At 31.8% G+C, this 11,115-nt stretch overlaps 1 protein-coding gene across 2 annotated transcripts in view; it reads right to left on the reverse strand.

The window, feature by feature from the left end:
* LOC117170117 (alpha-tocopherol transfer protein-like) overlaps positions 1-11,115 on the reverse strand; it is a 338,103-nt gene that overhangs the window by 119,635 nt on the left and 207,353 nt on the right. The gene's annotated exons all lie outside the window — the stretch shown is intronic.

Raw genomic sequence — 11,115 nt, forward strand, 5'->3', positions numbered from 1 at the left:
TTTAAACATACTTTTAAATTTTGAACGCTTTCAATTGATTTATGATTAATAATTTTTTGTAAATAAAATTTTAAGTTTACAATTGAAATTTTGAAGACTTGAATTCCATCGAGTTGAAAATTACTTATATTTCATAGTAGAAAATAAGATTTCGAAAGTTTTGAATTTGTATTGATTCCATTTTCAAAACTCTAATCTACAAACATTTCAATATTTAACGCTTTGAAATTTTTCTTTTTTCTAAATTTCAGTCTGAATCTTTTAAAAATTTTAAGAGATTTCAAAGGATTTTTAAGGTTTTTCAATATTTGGGGATTTTTTAAAAGATGCCAAGGAAGTTTTGATTTATTTTTATAATTTAAAGGAATTTCAAATAATTTAAACAATTTTAGCAGAGTCAAGGTGTTTCAAAAGATTTTGAAGGTTTCGAAATACTTGAGAGTATTTGAAAATTTTCCAAGGAATTTTTAATTGATTACAGTAATTTCATTTGAGATTTTAAAGGATTTCAAATATTTCAGGGTATTTTTTAAATTGCAAGGAATGTTCAAGGGCTTTAATTTTTTTTTAAGATTTCAACAGATTGTGAATATTTGAGGATGTTTTAAAAGATGTTAAGGAATTTTCATCTTATTTTTATAATTTTAAGGAATTTCAAAGAATTTTAAAGAAATACTTTTAAAATCTTTAAAAAAAGGCCAAGGTAGGTCAAAATATTTTGAAGGTATTGCAATGTTTGAGAGTATTTCAAAATGTTGTAAGGAATTTTCATTTGATTAAGGTAATTTAATATGAGAGTTTGCAAGATTTATTATATTTTAGGATATTTTAGGAGATTACAAGGAATTTTCAATTGATTTCAATAATGTAGTATCATATTGTAAAAGATTTGAAATATTTTAAGGTATTTTTAAATTTTCAAGGAATTTTCAAGAGATTTCAAAAGATTTTTAAGGATTTGAAATATTTAAGGATGTTTAAAAAGATGTCAATGAATTTTCAATTCATTTTTATAATTTAAAGGGATTTCAAAGAATTTTAGCAATTATAGCAGGGTTGTTTAAAAAAACTCCAAAGTACCTTATACATCTTAAAAAGATATCAAGGTGTTTCAAAATATTTCGAAGGTTTCGAAATATTTAACAGTACAGTGGAACTCTTCTATAGCGCCGATTTCGGGGCTGACGGTGGGTGGCAACTAACTTATTATAGCCTGCTCCGTTTTTGTTTGTTCACGCCTGACTGCTCTCCTGAGTGACAGCCGCAGATCCCGCGCACCCCGCGCAGTACCTGTTACACCTACATGCGGCGCGGCGTCCATTCTCGGAAGGGCTACAGAAGTGAGAGCTATTAAAGAGTTTCTATTTTAAAAGGTTCCAAGGAATTCTCATTTGATTACAGTAATTTAATATGAGATTTTAAAGGATTTGATATATGTTAGGATATTTTAATAGATTCCAAGGAATTTTCCAGTGATTTAAATAATTTAGTATGAGATTTTAAAGGACTATTATTAAACACTAACTTTTGTGTAAAATATTAGATTTGGTGAAAAATAAATTTCTTTTGTGCAAAGTTTATGGATTTGATTTAAAATGCCTCTTTTTTAGTATACAATTCAGCCTTTTGGATAAATATATTAATTTTTGTTTAAAAATTTAGCTATTTTGTTAAAAACAATTTCAACCATTTTTTTTTGCAGAAAACTAATTGTTTTAGTTGAAAATTGAACTATTTCTATTAAAAAATAGTCAAATAGTCATTAATATTAATATAATATTAACATAAATAATATATATAAAATAGTAATAATATCCATATTATACACACCTAAAAAACATAACTTCAAAATCGACTCATGCATGAAATTACGAATAACGCGAAACATCAAAATCGACAATTTCTTTAATTTCTCCTGATGGGGATCGAGATATAAATAGAAGACTACCGAAGTCTTCCAAAACTTTCAGATAGGCAACAAAGATATCTTTGTGGCAACTAATTGAGCAGAAACTTAATTAGTAAATCATTTTAGAAATTGCTAACTTTCGTCATTTACCAACGCTCAACTTGCGCCTTCAAAGTAACTCTTAGGTAATCCGCTGAGAGGGCGCAGTTGTCAGCGCATGTTTTTCACATCCTCTTATTCCATTAGCTCAGAAATCTCCCACCTCATCTCTGCCGAAGCTTTCGCCTCGAAAACAACGAGTGGATCATCGTACAGCCATTTGAATTGCTCATTTCCTCTTAGGAACCATCCCCCATCGTTACGAGCCGAAAGAGGACGGTCGTACCCGATCTTGCACGAAGCCGAAAAGAGGCAGTTGACGCGTAATTCTAAATGCCTAAATTCAATGTTTGATACCATTCGCACGGGTAATACCTTAATTTAAAAAGGAAAATAGGGTGAGTGATCCAGTGGCTGAACAGTCACCAGTGAATAAACACTAATGTAAAAAATATATAAATATAACCTTTCAAAGTGAAAGTCTTTATGAATTTCTATATATTCGAAATCTTAAAGCAGTTTTGAAGAGTTTAATATACAATTCATTGCAGTCAATTCTTGTAAATAATTTTGAAAATTTCTTGAATGTGAAGCATCATTGATTATGGTGAGTGATGGTGAGGAAGTCGTCGACCACTATGAGGTACGTGCCTAAGCAACTGCTTGTCTACACTGCTTTTACAAAAAAATTCGTGACCTTTTCTGCATCAAAAGTTGTGCTGTTATAGTTGTAAGATATTATTATTCGATTTCCCACAAGGTTTTTTCACAAAAAGTACGTTTTTTGATTAATAAATGAGTGTTCAGGTACAGGACCTTTAAATTGCCCGTGTTCCAGTGAACAAACGCTGTGTTCATTTATTGGAGCAAAACTGTCACCCCGCAGGTCCAGTGAATGAACAGCAGGTGACGAGGACCTGGCTGTTGTTTCGTCACATATAAATAAATTTGTTTTAATTGATGTGACTATAAATATCGAAGCTATAAATATAAATATAAACTATAAATAGTTATAGTTTAAATGTATATTTTTGTGCTTAGAACATCAGAAAAGTACGCACGAACTAAATTAAAGATAAGGCATCTTTGCGAGGTTAGAAATTTAATGCTTTTTTGCATTTTTAAAACGTTGTTTAACTATAAAAATATTAATTCATGCTAGGTACTACTGCGTACTAGTCTTCTTTATTCATAATGTGTCCCCTAAGGGTTTACATGACTTCCATATTTTACAATCTTTCCGTTTAAATCTATATATTTTTTACAATCTTATCGTTTCTACATATACAATTATTTACAACTATTTACATAAAGTCTTATATCTAGTTCCTTATTTCTATTTCCTGCGATAGCGCAATTTAGGACTTATTAGCAAATGAGTGAGCGAGCGAACGAAAGCGAGAGTGCAAGCGAGAGAGAGAGAGCATGAGAACACAAACGCATCTTAGTCTACTTAACTTTTACCTTAACATTACTTACAATTTTCACGCTTCTAATCTAAGCGACTTCCGTTTCATTTTTCTTTCACTTTTTTATACCTCCATTTACCTTTTTCACATGCATTCTTTCATTCTCCCTCATTCGCTCCTCTAGCACCCTCCAACTCCTTCATCCATTCTTCTCCTAATCCATCTTCCCCTAGAATCTTAACCACATTTTCTTGCCAGCTTCCTTTATCTTCGATTCCTCTCCTACATCCTTCCCATACATGCTCCCATGTTTCCTCCTCCCATTCACATATTCTACACATTCTGTTCTCTTCTTTTTTTTCCCAGTACATCCTCTCCCTTACCTCGTTTCCCAGTCTAAATCTTTGCTATTCTGGTCCACCTTCTCTCTCCCCATCCCTCTTCTAAATACTTTGGCATCCCTTCCTTTTTTATCATCTTATACCATTTATTGTATTTTGATTCCTCAACCACCCCCCATCTTTCTGTTAATTGTCTTTCCCTCTCCCTTTTTTCCAATTCTTCATAGTTTACTCCAGTCCCGTCTTCTATTTCTCTATCATTAAAGAACTCCCTCCTTTCTTCTTCACTCCTCGTTAATTCGATCGCCCTCCCTCTCCTCTCTTCTACCTCCATCAAACACTTTCTCGCCGAATCCCCTCCCTTTCCCTCCCTCAGCTTTGTCTCAAATTTCCATGCTCTCTTACCCGCTCTAATACTTAACTTATCCCTTTGCGCTTCTTCTCTCACCATATATCCTGGCGTCCTCCAGTCTGCCTATAGTGTCCACCTTATATACCTTTCTTGTAAACTCTCAATAACTTTCCTTTCTTTCTATCCCCATATCTCCGCTCCATAACTTAAAAACGGCCATACCAGCGTATCAAATAACCACATTCTCCTTCTCCAATTTTTTTTTAACCTTCGTTTTCCTATTCCCCATATCTCTTTCATCACCCCTGCTGCTTTTTTTTATCCTTTCTCTTACATGAGCTGTATGATCTCCATTCGTCTGCAAGATATATCCCAAATATTTATACTCTTTGACTTCTTCTAACTTTATTCCTTTCCATCTCCCTGACCATTCTTTCTTCCTTCCTCCTCCTTTTCTAAACCTCATTATCTTTGTCTTTTCTACATTTACATTCGGCTTTTTCCCATCTAAGTATTTCTCTAATCCTGTAATTAATCTCGCCATCCCTTCTTCATCCTCTGCCATCAACACTATGTCGTCTGCGTATGCCAGTGTATATATCTTTTCCTTCCCTATCCTAACTCCTACCCAACCCTTTCTCCTCATTTCTTCTTCCAAGTCTGTTATTAAACCCTCTCTTATCCCCTTCTTTACCATAACTTTGTCTATTTCGCCTCGGTCTAATGAGTCAAACGCCGCCTTTAAGTCCACGAACATTGCTATCATTGCCCCTTTTTGCCTTTTAATTCTCTTATTTACTAGATAGTTCAGAACATATATGTTGTCCATTACCCCCATTCCTTTTCTAAACCCTGTCTGATTTGGTGACTCGATCGTCTTTCCTTCAACTTCTATCTTCAATCTCTCCGACAAAATAGTTACATATGCTTTATACAGTATTGGCATCAACGTCACCCCCCTATAATCTTTGATCTCCTCTCCCTTGCCTTTCTTTACTATTGGTATAACTACTGCTTTTTTTCATAACTCTGGCCACCCCTCTCCTCTCCATACTCTATTACACATTATCACTCTCGCCCCCACCGTAATTCCCGTTAGAGCTTTCAAGCTTCTTCATCCTACCTCTTATCTCCTCTACCTTTGTATTATTAACTTCTTCCTGCTTGTCTAGTTTTTGCTCCAATGACTCCATCCTCTTGTCCAACTTTTCCCTGATTTCTTCCCATTTTTTTATTTCTTTTTTAACTTCAGCCATTTTCTGCCTAATTTCCTTCTTTAATTCCTCTCCCCTTCTCTCCTGCTTTTCTTCATAAATCCCCATCACCTCTATCATCACTTCTCTAATTTCCTTTAGCCTTTCTTCTTTCATCGACATTTCATTTACATCTCCGCGACCGTCAGCACCCTCCCTGTTATCGCTTTTCCCTACCAAACTCTGCTTTTCCGGCGGCGATCTAAACATTTGCTGGTATTTTATACTCGCCCTGATATCTTCCTTCTCTTCACTGCTTTCCATCTCCCCTCTCTTCCTTTTGATAAATGCTTCTATGGACCCTACGCTTTTTTCTCTTAATCTTTCCTTTTCTATAGTTGTCTTAAACTTCCCCCTTGCCTTCATTTCCTTTATCTCTTTCGGCATACTGAACACTTCCTGCTCTAATTCTGTTTCTTCCGAGGAGATACTCGCTCCACTAGCCATTAATCAAATTGAAATTTTCCCGCCTTCTATACTTCCCTGCTACTACCTGCTACTACCAATCCGTCAACACAGTCTTCCCACCCTGTCACAAATCTCCAAACAAACTTCCACACAAATCTGTCTCAATCCTACAAAATATCTACCTCCCCTTTGCAATCTCACAATCCCTCAATTAGATCTCTCACCTCCACACCCTTCCACACACTTCCACAATCCACTCACCTCAAATTTCATCACAATATCAGAAAAACTCAGCATCAACAATGCCCGCTACTTTACACTTTCATGCCGGAAACGGAAGTCCTACTGCGTACTAGTCAATATATATTTATAAATATTTAAAGAATTTCCATTTTTACAACACTGTGATTTATATTTGTATTTGCTAATTTAACCTAAAGCAACATAGTAAGGTGTTGTATTACAAATATTATGTATCCTAAAAATCGCAGTTTTCTATTGTAGTCACTATATAAGAGTTATCTAGTTTTAAACGAAAAGTTGTATTTTTTGTAGGGTTAAAAGAACTGATAGAAATATTTTAAAAATACATATTGCAATAAAAAATTAGGAAAAGTTAACCTAGTTCTGTGTTCAACTTTTGTATTCCCTCCTTTCTTTATATAAAATGTCTTGTGGTTTTTATTGAAATAATATATTTAATGAATTTCGCAACGCTTTCTAATATTTTACATGATTTAATTGCTCATTTTGTAATGTACCTATGTAATTTTATACCTAAATCCTAATTCTAATTTGTAGTGAAAATAGTGTTCATTCACTGGTGCTCTACTGTTCATTCATTGGCTCACAGTGTTCATTCACTGGTGTTTTCATTAATTTTTCACTATTTAATTATTTTTTATAAAGCTTTTTGGTAAAAACAAAATTTGTTTATCGGATTATGACATTTGAACCCTTAAAAATCTATTTTCAAAAGTTTTGTAAGAATTATCAATTATTATAACGTGAAATGGACTAGTTGTAATCAGTGATTTCCTTAAGTATTCATTCACTGGGTCACTCACCCTATTTATTTTTTCCTTATGTTTGTAAATATTGATTCATGCTAATTATATACATTCTTTACAATGATTATAAATGAATTTCATCATATTCTCAGAATGAATGTAGCAAAAACTGCAAAAAAAATGCGAGACAAAAAATTAAATATAAAAAAGAATAGAATTTTATTTCTCCATGTATACACTTATAAGACTTTTACAGATATTTCGTAGTCACAAAAACTCACATGTTTAGCTCATTCATGCTATTTCCCGCTTATTATTCTTACAATATTTTATTCTGAAGTTGCTTAATACTGCTTCTTAAGACAAAAGTCAATGAAAACTTTCAGACTAGTATATCATTACCCAAAAATAACTTTATAAACATTATTATTAGCTCATTCATGCAATTCTCCACTTATTGTTTTTACAATAATTTATTCTGAAATTGCTTAATATTGCCAATTAATGAAAAGTCAACGACAACTTCTAGACTAGTGTATTATTATATTCCTATCACAAAAGTTTCTGCTCAAACAAACATTGTAATAAAGTAACTTTTTATAATTTTACTAATTCCCGCATCAGACTAAAATTAAAAATAATAATATTATTTTAGGAATTAATAAAACCAAAAAAAAACTTTAGATATTATTATTAGCTAATTCATGCGATTCTCCGCTTAATATTTTCACAATAATTTATTCTGAACTTGCTTAGTATTGCCACTTAATACAAAAGTCAACGACAACTTCCAGGCTAGTGTATTATTATATTTCTGTTGCAAAAGTTTCTCCTCAAACAAACATTGTAATAAAGTAAACGTTTCATAATTTTACAATTTCCCTCATCAGTTTAAAATTAAAAATAATAAAATTATTTTAGGAATCAGTAAAACCCAAAAAATACTCAAGAAAGTGTAAAAAGAGCAACCGACTATTAATTGCGTTAAGTTATAACGAAAAAGTACGCAGAAAACCATCACTTTTTTATATGGTTTGCAACTATTGTAATTATTAAAAAAGTATTCAAATTATAATTAAATTAATTTTTCTCGACCTGGAAAATTGAAAAAAAATCATCTAAGAAACCTGAAAATGACGTGGATGTCAGAGGTTGAAAAGTATTTCACAAACGTTTTATACTGATTGTACGTATATCGACAGAATCTGGGAGAGACCTGGGACACTTATTTTTGGTTCTTAGAAAATTTCAAAAATAATTTTAAATTTGAAAAGATTTTCAACATCATGTAGATTTTTCAAGATTCTGCAGTGTATGCATGTAATCCCACGTCTAGACTTCGTACTGAACTTAGAAATAACGACAATACTGTTATGAATGGTGGGACATTCCGCATTTAAAAGGCAACCTAAAACCCTATTAAAATTTCAGAGCAATAAGCAGGATTTAGATCTATTTATTACCTGGACTAAATCTCTCACATGCCCTTCTTACATTTTTGTTATAAAGGGTACGAAATAGTTTAGAAATTCATGAAAATTTTCATTTCAGACAATGTAGGTGGAGATAGATATATAATAGAGACTAATATATATAGAGATGATAATAGATAATTAAGAGGGTAGGTGCAAATGGAGACCTATAGAGCTAAATAGAAACATAGAAACGGGCCTGCCCCGTTTATCTCCAAAACTTTTGATTTTAAATATTCAGAACTTAAAGTGTTTGGTTTTTAAGATCTGATGTATTACAGAAAGACATTTTTGAAGATAATGGGAAAATTTTACTAGCCCCCCCCCCCCATTTTTCCATTCACTGTACTCGGTTTTTTCGCAATCATATTTTTTGTAATTAATTTTCGCATTGTTCGTTTGTTCACAAATTGTATCACTATTATGTTGAGACTTTAAACATATTGCAATCGTGAATACAGTAAATATATAGATATCGTTTTTTCTGCAGCGGTATTCAGTTGCTAAGTATCAATATAAACAAACAAAATTAAATAATGTTACATTCTTTTATCATTCTATTAAAGATCAAATTGATACGCTTAGATTTATGGGAAATATTTTAATTTCATATGTAGAAATTTACTATGTGAAATATCTCTATCTAAATTTAATGATAGTTGTATATTTCAAAAGTAAAATTAATAATAGCTATATCGCCGCCCAAGAGTTATAATAAACCAAGTCAACTTTTTGAAAAATTTTAAACATGATTATTTCATTAATTTTATCACGCTATGTCCTTTTTTGCATTTCTATAAGTAAAAGAATTCCAGCTTCGTGGAGCATATTTTATATAGATAGACTATTTTTTATTTGAAAAATAAGCATTTTCAAAATTATATTTAACTTCAAAAGGAACCATCGAAATATTACTCAAAAGCCAATAACTTGCGAATAACTTATTTAATTCGAGGTATGCAATAAAACATAATACCAGAATATTTTGTGTACTTACTTTGAATCCGAAGATTTTTAAAAACTTCTTTTCTGGTGAATAATGTCCTCATGCTTGGTTAAATTGTATATTCTGTTATATGATTTTTCACAGAGTAAACACTTATGTGGATAATTTGAAATACGAGATTTTTTTGCTGGTGAATCATTTCCTCATGTCTGGTTAAATTATATTTTTGACTGAATGTTCTTTCACAAAGTAAACACTTATAACCTTTGTGTGGAGTTTCACATTTTTCACTATGAACTTCATGGAAATGTCGACGTAAACTTTTTTTGCTGAAAATAGCTTTTTCACAATAATCACAAACTTCTATCTTGACAGTATTTGTTTATCGCGCCAACTACAGTAATGACTTATTCGCCGGCACTCGGCAACTCGACCTAGGAGCTTTTCTGTTTCGTGCATGACCAGATACGACCAGCCTCTTTCGGCTCGTAACGTTGACTTTTGTCTTTATTTATATAATAAGAGGTTTTTCGAAGAAGAAGCAAGCGTGAATGTAATCGAAGATGAAATGATAAATTTCTAAGCGATGATTCAAAGAGACAGACTGATTGCCCTCTGATTTTTTCAGTAGTTTTCTACGTTCATTCTAAAAATATAATGAAATTCATTTATAATCATTTTAAAGAATAAATATAATCAGCATGGATCAATCAATACAAATATAAGAAAAAAGCAATATTTTTCTTTCTAAATTAAACTATTAGTCGATGACTTTTTTATTAATAGGAAATATTAGGCAATTTCAGAATACATTATTGTAAAAATAATAAGCGGAGAATTATATGAATGAGCTAATAATAGTGTTTATAATGTTATTTTTGGGTTTTTATCATTCTTCAAATAATTTAATTTTTTTAATTTTAGTCTGACGAGGGAATTAGTGAAATTGCGAAACGTTACTTTATTACAATTTTCATTTGAGCAGAAACTTTGAAACAGTCATATAATGATACACTGGTATGAAAGTTGTCATTGAACTACGAAGTATATGTAAAAGTTTTGTAAGTATGTGAATGAAGAAATAAAATTCTATTCTGTTTTATATTCGATTTTTTCTCTCTGATTTATTTAGCACTTTTTTCTACATGAATTCTAAAAATGTGATATTGTAAAGAATACATATATAATTAGTATGAATTACTAATTACCAACATAAAGAAAAAAGAAATATTTTCCTTTCTAAATTTAGGTATTACCCGTGCAAATGGTATCAAACATTGAATTTAGGCATTTGAAATTACGCGCTAACTGCCTCTTTTCGGCTTCGTGCATAATCGGGTACGACCGGCCTCTTTCGGCTCGTAACAATGGGGGAAGGTTCCAAAGAGGAAATGAGCAATTCAAATGGCTGTACAATGATACGCTCGTCGAAAACAGCATTGTAACAAGCCGACAGTCTTTTACCGCGCGAAAGTTCAAATATTTTAGATTTAATAAGAGAATAATTAATAAAAGTATGAAAAATAAGATTTTCTATAATTTCTAAGAATAAATCAACAGCAAGTCCGTTTCCACAATTAAGGGTTTGAAAACCCAACTCCAGCGATGAAATCTTCTTATGAAAATCTTAACAAGTTATAACTAAAGGATTAAATAAAAGTGTATTTTTAAATAATTAAATTGATAAATTTATAATTAATTGAATTAACAAGATTTATTAGTCTGGTCTTTTGAAATCTATCTTTACAGGAAAAAATCTTATTCGAGTTTCAAGTTAACGAACGAGTCGTGGCCGCCGACCAGATTAATCTGTCTTTTTGTTTCGTCGTGGAAGCTTCGATACCGTCACAGCGGTCCTCAGCCTCCCCTCTCTTTCGTGTTTTCTCTGGTTAGCCTGCTTTACTTGCTCTACAAAT

This window comes from Belonocnema kinseyi, chromosome 3 (genome assembly GCF_010883055.1).
Source record: "Belonocnema kinseyi isolate 2016_QV_RU_SX_M_011 chromosome 3, B_treatae_v1, whole genome shotgun sequence".
Taxonomy (NCBI): Eukaryota; Metazoa; Arthropoda; class Insecta; order Hymenoptera; family Cynipidae; genus Belonocnema; species Belonocnema kinseyi.